Here is an 18,501-nt window from a genome sequence, read left to right as displayed (position 1 = left end):
TCAAGACAGGGTGTTCTGCATCGGAGTCAGGGAGTGAGAATCCCTGTTCACCATTTAGAATGTCGGCCCTTTTTGGTACAGGGGGAATTCTAAGAATAATGGTGAGTTTTCAAAATCAACTCACTGTGCACATTCACTATGTACACTCACTCCAATATGCTGTGCACCCACTGTGAATACACACTGTGTACACCCACTGTGTACACTCACTGTGCACACTCACTGTGCACCCACTGTGTACACTCACTGTGTACACTCACTGTGCACCCACTGTGTACACTCACTGTGCACACTCACTGTGCACCCACTGTGTACACTCACTGTGCACCCACTGTGTACACTCACTGTGTACACTCACTGTGCACCCACTGTGTACACTCACTGTGCACACTCACTGTGCACCCACTGTGTACACTCACTGTGCACACTCACTGTGCACCCACTGTGTACACTCACTGTGCACACTCACTGTGCACCCACTGTGTACACTCACTGTGCACCCACTGTGTACACTCACTGTGTACACTCACTGTGTACACTCACTGTGCACTCACTGTGTACACTCACTCCAACCCGCTATGCACCCACTGTGTACACTCACTGCACCCACTGTGTACACTCACTGTGTACACTCACTGTGCACCCACTGTGTACACTCACTGTGCACCCACTGTGTACATATACTGTGCACCCACTGTGTACACCCACTGTGTACACTCACTGTGCACCCACTGTGTACACTCACTGTGTACACTCACTCCAATACGCTATGCATCCACTGTGTACACTCACTGTGCATCCACTGTGTACACTCACTCCAACACGCTATGCACCCACTGTGTACACTCACTGTGCATCCACTGTGTACACTCACTCCAACACGCTATGCATCCACTGTGTACACTCACTGTGCACCCACTGTGTACACTCACTCCAACAAGCTATGCATCAACTGTGTACGCTCACTCCAACACGCTATGCATTCACTGTGTACACTCACTGTGCACCCACTGTATACACTCACTCCAACACGCTATGCATCCACTGTGTACGCTCACTGTGCACCCACTGTGTACACTCACTCCAACACACTATGCATCCACTGTGTACGCTCACTGTGCACCCACTGTGTGCACTCACTCCAACACACTATGCATTCACTGTGTACACTCACTGTGCATCCATTGTGTACACTCACTCCAACACGCTATGCATTCACTGTGTACACTCACTGTGCATCCACTGTGTACAGTCACTCCAACACGCTCTGCATCCACTGTGTACACTCACTCCAACATGCTATGCATTCACTGTGTACACTCACTGTGCATCCACTGTGTACAGTCACTCCAACACGCTATGCATCCACTGTGTACACTCACTCCAACATGCTATGCATCCACTGTGTACGCTCACTGTGCACCCACTGTGTACACTCACTCCAACACGCTATGCATTCACTGTGTACGCTCACTGTGCACCCACTGTGTACACTCACTCCAACACGCTATGCATCCACTGTGTACGCTCACTGTGCACCCACTGTGTACACTCACTCCAACACGCTATGCATTCACTGTGTACGCTCACTGTGCACCCACTGTGTACACTCACTCCAACATGCAATGCACCCACCGTGTACACTCACTGTGCACCCACTGTGTACACTCACTCCAACACGCTATGCACCCACTGTGCACACTCACTGTGCACATTCACTACGTACACTCACTCCAAAATGCTGTGCACCCACTGCGTATACCCACTGTGTGCATCTTCTCCAACATGCTGCACATCCACTGTATACACTGACTCCAGCACACTGTACACCCACTGTGTACACCCACAATGTACACCTTTCCAACATGCTGCAAATCCATTGTGTATAGTCACTGTGTACACCCACTCCAACACACTGTACACCCACTGTGTACACTCACTGAACCAAAGGCTGCTTTCCCCTTTAAGTGGAGCGAGCTGACTGATGACGATTTAATTTGAGGATCACCACTTGGTTGTGAGGGACAAGGTTGAGAAGGCGGCGCCTTTACGGATAACCTCAGCCGGTACGAGAATTGAACCCACACTGTTGTTCTCGCTGCAACAAAATAAGAAACAAGCCAGCCTAGTGTCCATTGATCCTGACAACTGCTTCTTAAGGTCCCACTTTAACATTTGCACCTCACGCTCCGCAAAGGCCATTCAAAGCTGTGAGGTATGGGGCGGTACGAATATGCCACAGCCCATTTGCTGGCAAACTCCTCACTCGTAAATAGAGTGCCATTATCTGTGACAAGTACTTTGGGGATGCCGTGTGTGCAAAATGATGTAAGTTACTTCTCAATGGTCACACAGACGTGGTCACCACCATTCTGTGCACCTCCAGCCACTTCGAATGTGCATCAATGAACAAGAGCAACATGGATCCTTGAAACGGACCAGCAAAGTCGGCATGTGACCACACCCACGGCCGCCCTGGCCATTCTCAATGATGTAGAGGCATGGCCAGTGGGAACTTCTGATGCTCTTGGCAAACAGAGCACCATTGGGCCATTTTCTCAATGTATGTATGCAGACCCTGTCACCATACGTGACTTTGTGCCAGGAGGCACGGTGGCACAGTGGTTAGCACTGCTGTCTCATGGCGCCGAGGACCCAGGTTTGATCCCAGCCCCGGGTTGCTGTTCGTGTGGAGCTTGCACATTCTCCCCGTGTCTGCGTGGGTCTCACCCCCACAACCCAAAGATGTGCATTGTCTTTTTTAATGCCCTTGCATTGTTAGAGATTGAAAGCAGAGTGCACCATAAAACCATAGAATTTCTACAGTGCAGAAGGAGGCCATTCAACCCATCAGGCCTGCACCAACCCTCTTCTACAGCATCCTACCTAGATCCATTCCCCCACCCAAGCAGCATATCTTTGGACACTAAGGGGTAATTTTATCACGGCCAATCCACTTAATCTGCACACCTTTGGACTGTGCGAGGAAACCGGAGCACCCGGAGGAAACCCACACAGGCACGGGGGGAGACCGTGCAAACTCCACACAGTCACCAAAGGCCGGAATTGAACTTGGGTCCCTGTGAGGCAGCAGCGTTAACCACTGTGCCACCCCTTGTACTGTACTGTGTACTATACACATGTACTGTGTCGATATTCATGTATATTCCATCTGACAGGGGGCAGCATGGTAGCACAGTGATTAGCACAGTTGCTTCACAGCTCCATGGTCCCAGGTTCAATTCCCAGCTGGGTCACTGTCTGTGCGGAGTCTCCATGTTCTCCCCCTGCCTGCGTGGGGTTCATCCCACAGTCCAAAAAAGGACAGGTGTGGATTGGCCATGCTAAATTGCCTCTTTCATTGGAAAAAAAAAATTGGATACTCTAAATGTATTTTAAAAAAGTAACCTTGTGGAGGCATTTTCACCTTCCACCCACCTGGATATCTGTTGTGGATTTCCTTCAAGATCAGCCCTGACCACTGTCCGGGACAACGACAAGTGCACCCCACAGCATCCTCCACGCTGAACTCGGACATGCCAGGAACTTGCCTGGAAGCAGTCGATGCTGCCCGCCACGTAGCACCACGTGCCGAACCTTTGACAGGACCGGATCTGTTCAAGTCCATTCATGGGTCCAAGATGCCGTGACAGGCAAGGAGTCCATGAAATTTAGAATTGCGACTACCTTGATTGATAAGGGGCCAGTCGGAAAAGGCAAATGGCTCAGTGCGTCGGCATTCACGATTTGAGTCCTCGGCCTATGTTCAAAAGAATGCTCGTGAGCGGCTAACAACAGGGTCCAGCACTGGATCCATGCGGAGGCAATGGGTGGAATCACCTTATCCTCTTTCAAAAGTCCAAGCAAAGGCTTATGGTCCCTAATAATAGTGAAGTGGCGTCCGTAGACGTACTGTGAAAACGTTTCACTGTGAAGACCACCGCCAGATCTTCCTTCTCGATCTATGCATACTTTTGCTCTGCTGCGGCCAATGTACAATGTACATCGCGAGGGTGATCGGATGTTCCCTTCCATTCTCCATCCGGTGGGACAGAATGACCCCAATCCCATGAGTGGAAGCATTGCATGTGACGAGCAAAGGTTTAGCGGGATCGTAATGGGTCAGTAACCCGGAAGACAACAATTCCGTCTTCACCTGCTGGAAAACTTTCCTGTGGCTGACCCTAATCCCACACGTGATTGTTCTTCAGAAGCAGGCGCAAGGGGGCCAATTTGGTTGCAAGATTCGCGATAAACGTTCCATAATAGTTAACGAGTCTGAGAAAAGAGCGAAGTTCTGTGGCGTCCGTCGAGATGAGGGCCTGTTGGATGGCGCATTCCTTCTCCGCGACGGAATGCAAGTCTCGTGGTCCAACCAATGGCCGAGGTGGACCACCTCCTTTGCATAGAAAATGCACTTCCCTTGCCGTAGGTGGACACCGGCCTCAGAAAACCCTTTCACCACTGCCTCCAAGCTGTCCAAGTGCTCCTGCTGGAGGCTCCAGTTACCAGCAAGTCATCCAAGTATACCGCCACACAAAGCAACCCTCCATTACACAATGAAATATTGCACAGGTGGAGGACTCTCCAAAAGGTAACCCTGTGTACCCCTGTGTTTGTGTGCGTATATTTGTGTGGTTTGTGCATGTGCATATTTTGTGCATGTGCGTGTCTGTACATGTGCGTGCTTTGTGCATGTGTGTATTTTGTGTTTGTGTGTTTTGTGTAAGTGCATGTTTTGTGTGTGTGTTTTTTGTATGTGCGTGTTTTGTGCATCTGTGTGGTTTGTGTATGTGCGTGGTTTGTGTATGTGCATATTTTGTGCATATGTGTATTTAGCATGTTTTATGAATGTGGGTGTTGGTGTTTGTATCTGCGTGTTTTGTGTATGTGTTTCGTGTATGTGCAGGTTTTGTGTATTTTGTGCATGTTTTGTACATTTGTGTGTTTTTTGTGTATGTGTTTGTTGTTAATTTGTGTGTGTTTTGTGTATTTGTGTGTTTTGTCTATGTGCAAATTTGTGTATGTGCAAGTTTTGTGTATGTGCAGGTTTTGCTGAGAGTCACAGCATTCGAGGGTTTAAAACATTCTTTCCCTTTCAAAAACACGCTTCTCATCCCTCTGCAAAATAAATTATTCAAGTGAGTCAAAAACGGAGAACCATCATCCCATCTCTGCCCTGTCCGCAACAGTGCGTCAGATAGCAGGTCGAAACCTTGGTGTATTTTGGGGCCTGTGACTTTCCACAGAGTGTGTATCAGTCCGGGTCAAAGAGGCTCCTCCTTTTAGAGCTGAATGATAATCTCAGAGAGACACTTACCTCTCCTTTCCAATGGGTCAGGGCCAAGCCATAGAGTTCAGCGACTGAGGTGGTCTGTCCCCTTGCAGCCGCTCCATGCACTACTACCAGCCCAGTCTCAATCTGCTCCCAACTACAACAATATGCAAAGGCTCCCTTTTTGCGAATGCTGCAAACCTGTTGGGACATGCTGGATCTACACTTACCAGCACGAGTAACCCTGCCTGACCTGGAACAACTCAAAAACAAATTATTTCTTCAATGATAATATTTCGACATTTCCACTCTTGCTCCTTATTGGTTATGGGGGTTTTTTTTGTCTTTTTCGATTTGCCTGCCTTTTAATTTTTTTTTGCAGCCTCACGCTTTAATCACTTTCAAGTAAAGACACTGAGCAAAGCCTGGGATTTGTGGCAAGGAGGCAGCTGATAGCAAACCCAGTCTGACGAGAACCAGATAGTCTGCATTTGAGATCGAGGGATAAGCACTGGGGCAGGATTCAGGGGCTCTGAGTCACAGCCCGACATCTGTGAGGCAGAAGCTGAGAGCAGGCCGCAGGAGTATTGAGGAAATTTGGTCAGTCTGGCAGGATGGAACTGATTGCGAGAATGAGGAGGCATCCCATCTGCAAAGGAACCTCCAAGTTACAGACGGCGGTAGAACACTTGCCACCGGCTCCAGGGAAAGTAACAACAAAGGCGGAAATTAATGACTGAAAGTGGCAAAGGGAGCAGGTACTCGAGACTGATTAGATAACGCCTTCAAAGAGCCAGATCAGGCTAGTGGGGCTGAATGGCCTCCTCTTGTGAAATCCAGTCCCTTATTTTAGGCCTAGCTTTATGCTGGGCCTCATGGCATAAGTTGCACTGCAAGCATCACCCCCTTGCCCACCGACAGGTACAACAACAACTTGGATGGTGCCTTCAATGTCAGAAAATATCCCAAGGTGCTTTGAGACCACCAGTGAACATGCCACACCAGACAAGGGTATATCCTGAATGTTGGGCGGAATTCTCCATCAGTTGGATCCTCCGCTGCCGGCAGAGTATCCACACCCTCGGGTTTCCTGAAGTCGTGGGGTGACCACAATGGCAAATCCCACTGGCCGGCTGCTGGAACGGAGGATCCCACTGCCGGCGAAGGCGCACCGCGCAGGAAAGCGGGGTTATTGGACCAGAAAATCCTGCCCATTGTGTTTGATGCCTCGGAGATATGCAGGGATGACACACCGATTTCTATATCCGAACAGGGCTGCGGGGGGGGGGGGGGGGGGGGTTTATTCAATGTTTTAAACTGTCTGCTCTCATGCTCACACTTTCTTACTTCTGGTTTAATAACAATAATAATTTTTATTGTCACAAGTAGGCTTACATTAACACTGCAATGAAGTGACTGTGAAAAGCCCCCAGTCGCCACACTCAGGTGCAGATGGAGAATTCAGAATGTCCAAATTACCAAACAGCACGGCCGGAATTCTCCAATCCCGCGGCCAGGTTCTGATGCCGGCGTGAAAAGCGGCGCGAACCACTCTGGCGTCAACGGTCCTCGATTGTCAGGTATGCAGCCCTTACCAGGGGGCTAGGTCGGCGCCTAGCTACAGCTGCCGCGAGTTCGCGCATGCGCGCTACGTCGGCGCGGGTTCCCATCTCCACGCTGCCCCCTGGGCAATATGGTGGAGCCCTACAGGGGCCCAGCGCAGAGAAACAAAGGCCCCCATGGAATCAGCCTGCCCATCGATCAGTAGGCCCCGATCGTGGGCCAGGCCACCGTGGAGACCCCCCCTGTGGTTGGATCCCCCTGCTCCCCCTGCTCCCCCACCAGGGACAGCCCCCACAGTCAAAACTCCGAGGTCCTGCCGGGTGGGACCATACATTTAAAAAAATAAATTTAGCGTACCCAATTATTTTTTCCAATTAAGGGGCAATTTAGCATGGCCAATCCACGTACCCTGCACATCTTTTGGGTTGTGGGGGCGAAACCCACGCACACAGGGGGAGAATATGCAAACTCCACACGGTCAGTTACCCCAGTGGGGAATTGAACCTGGGACCCTGGAGCTGTGAAGAAACAGTGCTAACCACTGTGCTACCGTGCCGCCTAGAATTAGAATTAGAACAGTACAGCACAGAACAGGCCCTTCGGCCCTCAATGTTGCGCCGAGCAATGATCACCCTACTCAAGCCAACGTATCCACCCGATACCAGTAACCCAACAACCCCCATTAACTTTATTATTTTTTAGGACACTAAGGGCAATTTAGCATGGCCAATCCACCTAACCCGCACATCTTTGGACTGTGGGAGGAAACCGGAGCACCCGGAGGAAACCCACGCACATACGGGGAGGACGTGCAGACTCCGCACAGACAGTGACCCAGCCGGGAATCGAACCTGGGATCCTGGAGCTGTGAAGCATTTATGCTAACCACCATGCTACTGTGCTGCCCACCTAGTTTCTGTTTCTCTGTAACCTCACCCAGGCTCAGCCAAAAGCACACAGAACAGAGTCAACAGACACATACTCAAATACCGATTAACATAACAAGTGAAAACAACATTAAATTCTTTGAAAATAAAATTGATCTCTGCAACTCACCGAGTATGGGCTGAGTTCAGAAATAATCTGGGCATTTAAAGGCCCCATCTTGCTATTCAGATAAGGGTTTCTCCACTTCCCACCTCCCTAATCTCGCCTCCCTCACGGTGCAACACACCCACCCCTCATCTTAAACTAGCAGCGATGCCCAGTAGATTCATGTCCCTGTGACTGAGTGCTGCACGATCAGAGGAACTGTCTTTCGGATGAAACATTGAACTATCCTCTCAGATCAACGCGAACGATCTGACAGCCATGTCCATTTATCATGATGCTGCTTGTGTTGGCTAATGTGTTTAAGAACATAAGAAATAGGAGCAAGGAGTAGGTCACTCGGCCCCTCGCCAACATTCAATAAGAATCCATAATATCCCTATAAGGCTATTCGACCCATCGAGTTTGCAACCTACCTAGGCCCACTTCCCTACCCCAACCTCATAACCCCCCCCCCCCAGACTGCGGGTGGAAACCAGAGCACCCAGGGGAAACCCACGCAGACACAGGGAGAATGTGCAAACTCCACACAGTAACCCGACGCTGGAATTGAACCCGGGTCCCTGGCGCTGTGAGGCAGCAGTGCCAATCACTGCGCCATCGTGCCATCCCGATCTGACTCCACTTTCCTGTCTGTGGCCCATAGCCGCTCAACTCTCTTGTGGATTTCGACAAGACGACCTTGACTGCAACTCAAATGTACTTCACCGGGTATAAAATGCTTTGGGAAGCCTTTGACGCCACAAGAATAGCTATCTGAATGGAGGTTCTTTTCTTTCTCATTTGGTTAGGTGTGTGCAGAGAATGCATTGCATTCTGAGTAAAGGACCCTCCAACATCAGTGAGTAGACGATGGGCTGAATCACCCTGACAACAGCCAACAAAAACCATTGGACAGAACTAGAGAGGATCAGAAAGCCCTGGTCTCTGGCAGGAAGTTGTGTGAGAGACGACGGGGAGATGTGTGAAGGGCAGAGGGGTCCAACTCTGAACACAAAGTGCTGCATTAGCAGGAAAGCAGACAGTGCGCTGAGCAATATCTTTCTTTCAGATCAGGCACCTTGTTCAGCCACATTCCAGACGTTACTGATAGTTGAAGTGCCTTCCACAGAAAGTCTCATGACTCGGCCTGCCCTGTTTTGCACATCCTCCTGCATGCAGACTACTAGGTGTTACTCAAATGGTCTGTCCACATAATAATAATCTTTATTAGTGTCACAAGTAGGCTTACGTTAACACTTCAATGAAGTTACTGTGAAAATCCACTAGTCACCATATTCCGGCGCCTGTTCAGGTACACGGATAATTCAGAATGTCCAATTCACCTAACAGCACGTCTTTAAAGACTGTGGGAGGAAACCGGAGCACCCGGAGAAAACCCACACAGACACAGGGAGAACGTGCAGACTCCACACAGACAGTGACCCAGCTGGGAATCGAACCTGGGTCCCTGGCGCTGCGAAGTAACAGTGAAAATCATAACCCACAATGAACATACCAACAAGGACCGACACTGCTGACCCCAGCTACCTGACCCTGACCTCAACCAGCCTCTGTTGCTTCAGTTGTTCAGACTCCTTCTCTGCTCCATTCCCTGCTCGCCCCACCCCGTTCCTCCATCCTTTTCTCTTCCATATCTCTCCCCATCGCCTCCCCACTCCGCCCCAACCCCATCACAGCTTGCCCAGCCCTCACCAGAACTACCGTCACAGAGATATAACTTTCACCCTCGTGCGTCTTAGCCGATTGGGCCCTGGATCATATTTCTCCAAATCCACATGACCACCCACACTCCACACACAGCCCAGCTCTCAAAGCACACCGCGAGCACGGTGTGGGATTTGCACTGAATGTAGGATTTCAGATATATTGGATTGTAAGTATTTGGTGAATTAAAAGCCTGGCGCTAACTTAGTGGTCCGGTTAAAAGGTCTCGGGATTTGACCCCATTGAACGCAGAAGTAGTCTTCTTGCAAGAGACACATTTGTGGATTAGTGATCAGACGAGACTGAGGAAAGGGAGGGTAGGGTAGGTGTTCCACTCAAATGTTGATTCAAGGTCGAGAGGAGTTGCGATCTTGATCAATAAGAGGCGACTAGCCTGAGGGGGGTGGGGGGGGGGGGGGGGGGGCGATATGTGCTGGTGAGTGGGCTGCTGGCGGGTGCACCAGTGATATTAGCAAACATTTATGCACTAAATTGGATGACCCAGATTTTATCAGAAAGGGGTTGGCAGCCATCCCTGATCTGGACTCATACCAGATGATTATGGGGGGAGATTGCAATTGTGTGATTGGCCCGAGGATTGACAGGTCAAGTCCCAGGTCTCTGGTTACTTCTGGGATGGCAATGGATTTGGCTGCATCATGGAACAGATCGGGGGGTTGATCCATGGAGATTTGGTCACCCAAGGGAGAGGGAGTTGTCATTCTCTCACATGGACCAGGTCTACTGCAGAATAGGTTTCTTCATAGTGGGAAAGACTTTACTCCCGGGGGGGGGGGGGGGGGGGGGGGTGTATTGGGGATAGTAATATTGGACCATGCTCCACACTATGTGGATATGCGACTGGAGACGGCCAAGTCTAGCACCCACCATGGAGGTTGGACACGTCACTCCTGGTAGATAAGGAGTTTTCTGAAACAGTGGCTTCGGCCAGAGGGAATTCCGTAGACTCCAACCAGAATGGGGAGGTCTCATTTCCACGTTCTTGGAAGCGTTGAAGGGAAATAATATCGTACAGGGCCCACAAGGTTAAGGTAGGCAGGGCTGAAAGGCAGAGGTTGGTGGACTTAATCTTGGAGGTGGATCGGCTACTCCACGGCCCCTATGTCAGAGTTGTTGGCAGAGAGATAGAGGCTACAAATGATGTTTGAGCTCGAATCGACGGGGAATATAGTGAGCCAGCTTCACTATCACGGGGGACATTTTATGGGCGGGATTCTCTGTCCCCCACACCCATTTTCTGATGCGGAGCGCCCCCTCTGGAGTGGGATTCTCCGTCCCAGTAGCCAGCCAATGGGGTTTCACATTGTGAGCACCCCCCACCATCGGGAATCCGTGGGCATGAGCGCATTGCCGGCAAAATGGAGGATCCCACCGACGGAGAATCCAACCCCTGAGTACGAGGATAAAGCCAGTCAATTGAGACGGCAGACAGCAACACGGGAAATAGCTCACATTAAAGATGAGGGGGGAGAGCTGGGGCGGGATTCTCCGAACCCCTGCGGGGTTGGAGAATCACTCGGGGCTGCCGTCAATCTCGCCCCCGCCGTGTCCCGGATTCTCCGCCACCAGAGATTTGGCGACGGCGGGAATCGCGCCGCGCCGGTTGGCGGGCCCCCCGTGGCGATTCTCTGGCCTGCAATGGGCCGAAGTCCCGCCGCTGTCAACCCTCTCCCGCCGGCGTGGATCAAACCACCTACCTTACCAGCGGGAGCAGGCGGCGCGGGCGGGTGCTGGGGTCTTGGGGGGTCGCGGGGCGATCGGACCCCGGGGGGGTGCCCCCACGGTGGCCTGGCCCGCGAACGGGGCTCACCGACCGGTGGGCGCGCCTGTGTAGTGGGGGCACTCTTTTCCTTCCGCCTTCACCGGTATGACGTCAGCAGCTGCTGACGCTCCGGCGCATGCGCGGACTTATGCCGGCCGGCGAAGTCCTTTCGGCCCCGGCTGGCGTGGTGCCAAAGGCCGTTCATGCCAGTCGGCAGAGCGGGAACGACTCCGGCGTGGGCCTAGCCCCTCAATGTGAGGGCTTGACCTCTAAGTCTCCGCACGCCGGAGTGATTCACGCCACTCCAACACGCCGGGACTCCCCGCCCCGCCGGGTAGGCGAGAATCCCGGCCCTGAGGTTTTTAAATCGAGGGTTGTACAAGCCTGAACCACCAGAGGATGGCTCGGAGATGGAGAAATGTTTGGACAGGTTGGACTTCCCGCTGGTGGAAAGGGTGAAGAGGGAGGGACTGGAGACACCATTGGGGTTGGAGGAAGTTATGGACTGGATTGGGGATTATGCAATTGGGGAAAGTACAGGGACCGGATGGTGTTCCGGCTGAATTTTACAAACAGTTTGCAGCCTTGTTGATGCCGCACTTATTGGGAATGTTCAATGTTTCTCTGCTGAGTGGGGTGCTGTCTGCCATGCTGACGCAGCCCTCAATTTCTCTAATCCCGATAAAGGACAAAGGGTCTGGTTTAGCACATTGGCTAAACAGCTGGCTTGTAATGCAGAACAATGCCAGCAGCGCGGGTTCAATTCCTGTACCAGCCATCCTGAACAGGCGCCAGAATGTGGCGACTAGGGGCTTTTCTCAGTAACTTTCATTGAAGCCTACTTGTGACAATAAACGATTATTATCATTATACTGTCATTATCTCCCTGAGTGTGGGTCTTACGGGCCTATTTCACGATTAAACACTGACGTGAATATACTAGCTAAGGTTCTGGATAAATGTTTGGAGGGGTGCCTACCAGAAGGACCAGACAGGGTCTTTCAGGGGCCGACAGTTGTCGTCCAACATTTGGAGGCGTTTGAATGTGGTCATGTTGCCCTCTGTGGAGGTAATCATCTCCAAGGATGGGGAGAAGGCCTTTGACCGGGTGGAGTGGAGCGACTTCTTCAAGGTCTTGCACACTGGGTTTGGTCCTACTTTTATTTGCTGGGTGAGACCGCTGTTTAATGGCTCCCAAGGCAAGCACCCGGACCAATGCTGTGAGCTCAGGACATTTCTGACTACACTGGGGCACGAGACAGGTATGTCTGCTGTTCATGCATTGAACTGTTGGCCAGGGGAGTGGAAAGGTATTGAGGAGGGGGGTGAGGAACAGAGAGTGTCCCTTTCCCCGGACAATTTGTTATTGTCCGTTTCTGATCCTCTCATAAGAATGGGAGAAATTATGGAACTGTTGATAAAATTTGGATGCTTTTCAGGGTATAGATTTAATATGAGCAAGAGTGGGATGTTCCCGGTGAATTCCCTGGGGAGGAGGACAGATCTGGGGGGGGGCTGCCTTTTAAACCAGCCAAGACACAGATTAGGTATTTCGGGATTCAGATGGCGCACGATTGGGCACTGTTGCATAAGCTGAACTTGACCGGTCTGGTGGAAGAGGTGAAGGGGAACCTGAGGAGGTGGGAACGCCCTCTCACTAACCTCGGCTGGTGGAGCATACACGGTCAAAATAGACGTTTTAGCAAAGTTTCTATTTGTGTTGCAGAGATTTCCCATCTTCTTCCCAAAATCTTTTTCTCACTCGGGTTGATAGCTTAATCCCTGCCTTTGTCTGGGCGGCAAAGACTCCCAGGATTAGAAGAGTTTTCCTGCAGAGAGGAAGACAATCGGCTGGCAAACCTGATGCTCTATGACTGGGCGGTGAATATTGGGAAAGTGCGAAGATCGTTTACCGAGCCGGGTGTACGGTGCGGATGGATAGGAGAGGCCTCTTGTGTTGGAATGTGTCTCAGGGCGTTGGTTACGGTCCCTCTTCCATTCTCCCCCGGCCTGACTCTCAACGAGTCGGGTGGTCGTGGCACCTGTAAGAGTTTGGAACCAGTTCAGACAATATTTTGGACTAGGGTCTTTACCGTCGGCAATTTGTGACAAGCAAAGGTTAGCACCGTTAGGAATGGAAGCAATGTCCAGGATCTGGAGGAGAAAAGGGGTTGAGAGGTTGAGGGATTTGTTTGTGGAAGGTAGGTTTGCGAGTCTAGAGGAGATAGAGGAGAAATTGCAACTCCCGAGGGCGAGTGCATTCAGGTATTTGCAGGTGAGGAACTCTATTTATAAAGAGTTGTCCTCATTCCCCCAGTTGCCGAGACCCACACTGATAGATAGGATGCTATCGCAGGATGAGATGGGGCAAGGGAAGATCTCTGATATGTATTGTTTGCTGGAGACGGTGAAACCATCACTCGAAGAGGTGAGGGGGAACTCAGAATTAGAGCTGGACCTGGGGCTACAGGGAGGGGTGTGAGTGAGATCCTGCATAGAGTGAACTTTACCTTCTTCGGCGTCAGGTTGAGCCTGATACAGTTTAAAGTAGTACATAGACTGGACGTAACTAAGACGCATATGAATGGGTTCTTCCCTGGGGTGGAGGACAGGTATAAACGTTGCTCTGACACAAAGGGCCTGCAAACCACTCACACATGTTCTGCACGGTAGCATAGTGGTTAGCACAATTGCTTCACAGCTCAGTTAGCACAATTGGGTCGGGTCCCAGGTTCGATTCCCGGCTTGGGTCACTGTCTGTGCGGAGTCTGCACGTTCTCCCCGTGTGTGCGTGGGTTTCCTCCGGGTGCTCCGGTTTCCTCCCACAGTCCAAAGATGTGCAGGTTTGGTGGATTGGTCATGCTAAATTGCCCCTTAGTGTCCAAAATTGCCCTTAGTGTTGGGTGGGGTTACTGGGTTACGGGGATAGGGTGAAGGTGTGGGCTTGGGTCGGGTGCTCTTTCCAAGAGCCGGTGCAGACTCGATGGGCCAAATGGCCTCCTTCTGCACTGTAAATTCCATGTTCTTGTTCTTGCCCCAAGCTAGTTGGGTTCTGGGTCTCATTTTTTGAGATCATATCGGAGATCGTTGGGGGTCAAACTAGAGCCATGTCCGCTGGTGGCGATCTTTGGGGCGTCAGACTCCCTAGAGCTCCTTGGAGGGAGGGATGGGGAGGCTGACATCTTGGCCTTTGCCTCCTTGGTGGCCCGGAGGCAAGTCCGGCTTGGATGGAGGTTGGAGGTACCACCCAGGTCCTCGGCATGGTTAAGTGACCTGGCAGAATTTCTGGGATTGGAAAAGATTAAATATACCCAGGGAGGGTCAGAAGAAAGGTTCTATGCCAGGTGGATGCCATCCATCACTTTCTTTCAGGAGCTGTTTGGAGGATGTGACAATGTGGGGGGATGTGGGGGTGACAGTGTTGGGGGTTGAAAATATTCCAGGAAGTAAACAGTGTGCGGGGTAGTGACAGTGTGGGGAGAGTGACAGTGTGCAGGGGAGAGTGACAGTGTGGGGAGAATGACAGTGTGTGGGGGAGTGACAGTGTGCGGGGGAGTGACAGTGTGCAGAGGAGTGACAGTGTGCGGGGGGAGTGACAGTGTGCGGGGGAGTGACAGTGTGCGGGGGAGTGACAGTGTGCGGGGGAGTGACAGTGTGCGGGGGAGTGACAGTGTGCGGGGGAGTGACAGTGTGCGGGGGAGTGACAGTGTGGGGAGAGTGACAGTGTGCAGGGGAGAGTGACAGTGTGGGGAGAATGACAGTGTGTGGGGGAGTGACAGTGTGCGGGGGAGTGACAGTGTGCAGAGGAGTGACAGTGGGCGGGGGGAGTGACAGTGTGCGGGGGAGTGACAGTGTGCAGGGGAGTGACAGTGTGCGGGGGAGTGACAGTGTGCTGGGGAGAGACAGTGTGCGGGGGAGTGACAGTGTGCGGGGGAGTGACAGTGTGCGGGGGAGAGACAGCGTGCGGAGGAATGACAGTGTGCAGGGGAGTGACAGTGTGCGGGGGAGTGACAGTGTGCGGGGGAGTGACAGTGTGCAGGGGAGTGACAGTGTGCGGGGGAGAGTGACAGAGTGCGGGGGAGAGTGACAGTGTGCGGGGGAGTGACAGTGTGCGGGGGAGTGACAGTGTGCAGGGGAGTGACAGTGTGCGGGGGAGAGTGACAGAGTGCGGGGGAGAGTGACAGTGTGCGGGGGAGTGACAGTGTGCGGGGGAGTGACAGCGTGCAGGGGAGTGACAATGTGCGGGGGAGAGTGACAGAGTGCGGGGGAGTGTGACAGTGTGCGGGGGAGTGTGACAGTGTGCAGGGGAGTGACAGTGTGCGGGGGAGTGACAGTGTGCGGGGGAGTGACAGTGTTGCGGAGGAGCTACGGCGTGGGGCAGTGACACTGTTGGGATGTGTGACAGTGTGGGGGGAATGACTGTGTTGGGTGATAGCATTGTGGGAGTGACAGAGTTGGGTAGGAGTGACAATTTTGGGGGGATTGGCAGTGTTTTGGGGGGTTGGGTGACAGTGTGGACTCTCGGTACTGTGGTGAAACAGACTGGACTGGTATCTTCCACGATAAAACACAAGAACGGAGGGTGCAGGAGCACCTCGATCACCTCCGGAGAAGCATGCCAGAGGAACCGTGTTGCAACCCCGCCGGCCCGGCGTAAGGAGGCCCTGGGACATCACCCCTCAGGGCTCCGACACTGAGATATGCCAGGTGGAGGATTCAGGATCCGACATGGAGACTCAGGCACCTGGGTGTTCAGACATTGGCGTTGGTAGGGACTGGTCGCCGATGGTGCTCCCCAGACAATCAACGTGAAAATGATGTTCCCGACACATGACACATCCCCGTGACCCAGCCCCACAACAGTTGGAGGCACAATCATGGGCAAAGCAGAGCAAACAACCGCTCCACTCCTCACGACACAGGGACATAGTCCATAGAACATAGAACAGTACAGCACAGAACAGGCCCTTCAGCCCTCGATGTTGTGCCGAGCAATGATCACCCCACTCAAACCCACGTATCCACCCTATACCCGTAACCCAAGAACACTTAACCTTACTTTTTAGGACACTACGAGTAAAACTCCCTCTACACTGTCCCCATCAAACATTCCCAGGACTGGTACAGCACGGGGTTAGATACAGAGTAAAGCTCCCTCTACACTGTCCCCATCAAACATACCCAGGACTGGTACAGCACGGGGTTAGAAACAGAGTAAAGCTCCCTCAACACTGTCCCCATCAAACACTCCAGGACAGGTACAGCACGGGGTTAGATACAGAGTAAAACTCCCTCTACACTGTCCCCATCAAACATTCCCAGGACTGGTACAGCACGGGGTTAGATACAGAGTAAAACTCCCTCTACACTGTCCCCATCAAACATTCCCAGGGCTGGTACAGCACGGGGTTAGATACAGAGTAAAGCTCCCTCTACTATGTCCCCATCAAACACCCCCAGTACAGGTACAGCACGGATTCGATACAGAGTAAAACTCCCTCTACACTGTCCCCATCAAACACTCCCAGGACAGGTACAGCACAGTGTTCGATACAGAGTAAAACTCCCTCCACGCTGTCCCCATCAAGCCCTCCCAGGACAGGTACAGCACAGGGTTAGATACAGAGTAAAGCTCCCTCTACACTGTCCCCATCAAACTCTCCCAGGACAGGTGCAGCCCGTATGAGATACACAGTAAAGCTCCCTCTGCACTGTCCCCATCAAACGCTCCCAGGACATGTACAGCACGGGGTTAGATACAGAGTAAAGCTCCCTCTACACTGCCCCCATCAAACACTCCCAGGACAGGTACAGCACTGGGTTAGATACAGAGTAAAGCTCCCTCTAAACTGTCCCCATCAAACATTCCCAGGACAGGTGCAACACAGGTTTAGATACAGAGTAAAACTCCCTCTACACTGCCCCCATCAAACACTCCCAGGACAGGTACAGCACGACTGAGATACACAGTAAAGCTCCCTCTGCACTGTCCCCCTCAAACACTCCCATGACAGGTACAGCACGAGGTTAGATACACAGTAAAGCTCCCTCTGCACTGTCCCCATCAAACACTCCCAGGACAGGTACAGCATGGGGTTAGATACACAGTAAAGCTCCCTCTGCACTGTCCCCATCAAACACTCCCAGGACAGGTACAGCACGGCAGGTACCGCACAGGGTTAGATACAGAGTAAAACTCCCTCTACACTGTCCCCATCAAACACTCCCAGGACAGATACAGCACGGCAGGTACCGCACAGGGTTAGATACAGAGTAAAACTCCCTCTACGCTGTCCCCATCAAGCCCTCCCAGGACAGGTACAGCACAGGGTTAGATACAGAGTAAAGCTCCCTCTACACTGTCCCCATCAAACACTCCCAGGACAGGTACAGCAGGGGGTTAGATACAGAGCAAAGCTCCCTCTACACTGCCCCCATCAAACACTCCCAGGACAGGTACAGCACGGCTGAGATACACAGTAAAGCTCCCTCTGCACTGTCCCCATCAAATACTCCCAGGACATGTACAGCACGGGGTTAGATACAGAGTAAAGCTCCCTCTACACTGCCCCCATCAAACATTCCCAGGACAGGTACAGCACAGGGTTAGATACAGAGTTAAGCTTCCTCTACACTGTCTCCATCAAACATTCCCAGGACAGGTACAACACAGGGTTAGATACAGAGTAAAGCTCCCTCTACACTGCCCCCATCAAACACTCCCAGGACAGGTACAGCACGGCTGAGATACACAGTAATGCTCCCTCTGCACTGTCCATACTAAACACTGTCCATAATAAATTTTGAAAATGAGTAATGGAACACTTGGTGTGACGAGCTTGTTCCTGGGTCAGTGCAGCTACACTCCGACGACCCTGACTCTCCTCTAACTGGGCAGCATTTTCCCCTATTGTTTGTCCAGAACCGAAACTTCCAGACAGTTTAGCCGATGTGCTGATTTGTGACCAACGCCCTGCTGCTGTGAACAAATAAAACCCTTCCTGGTAACTCCCTTCTTAATCTGATACAACAGCAGATATAGCCATCCAGAGATAGTGAGGGGGGAGAGGTGGGTGGTCAGAGCTCCGAGGTTAACAGAGGGGGGATTCAACCCTGCAATCAG

The 18,501-nt window shown here is 51.9% G+C and overlaps 1 protein-coding gene across 3 annotated transcripts in view; it reads right to left on the bottom strand.

The window, feature by feature from the left end:
• The window catches only part of LOC119955783 (torsin-4A-A-like), a 120,178-nt gene that overhangs the window by 82,832 nt on the left and 18,845 nt on the right, over nt 1-18,501 (bottom strand). The window contains exon 1 of one of the 3 annotated variants that reach the window (XM_038782345.1): nt 5,321-5,462. The exons of 1 other annotated variant lie outside the window; for it this stretch is intronic. The gene's annotated coding sequence lies outside the window, so the exon portion shown is untranslated. Of the gene's footprint in view, nt 1-5,320; nt 5,463-18,501 lie in introns of those variants that run through there. One more of the 3 variants, XM_038782344.1, reaches the window with a different exon arrangement.

Source organism: Scyliorhinus canicula, chromosome 21, assembly GCF_902713615.1.
Source record: "Scyliorhinus canicula chromosome 21, sScyCan1.1, whole genome shotgun sequence".
Lineage (NCBI taxonomy): Eukaryota > Metazoa > Chordata > Chondrichthyes > Carcharhiniformes > Scyliorhinidae > Scyliorhinus > Scyliorhinus canicula.
This window is presented reverse-complemented; position numbering and strand designations above follow the sequence as displayed.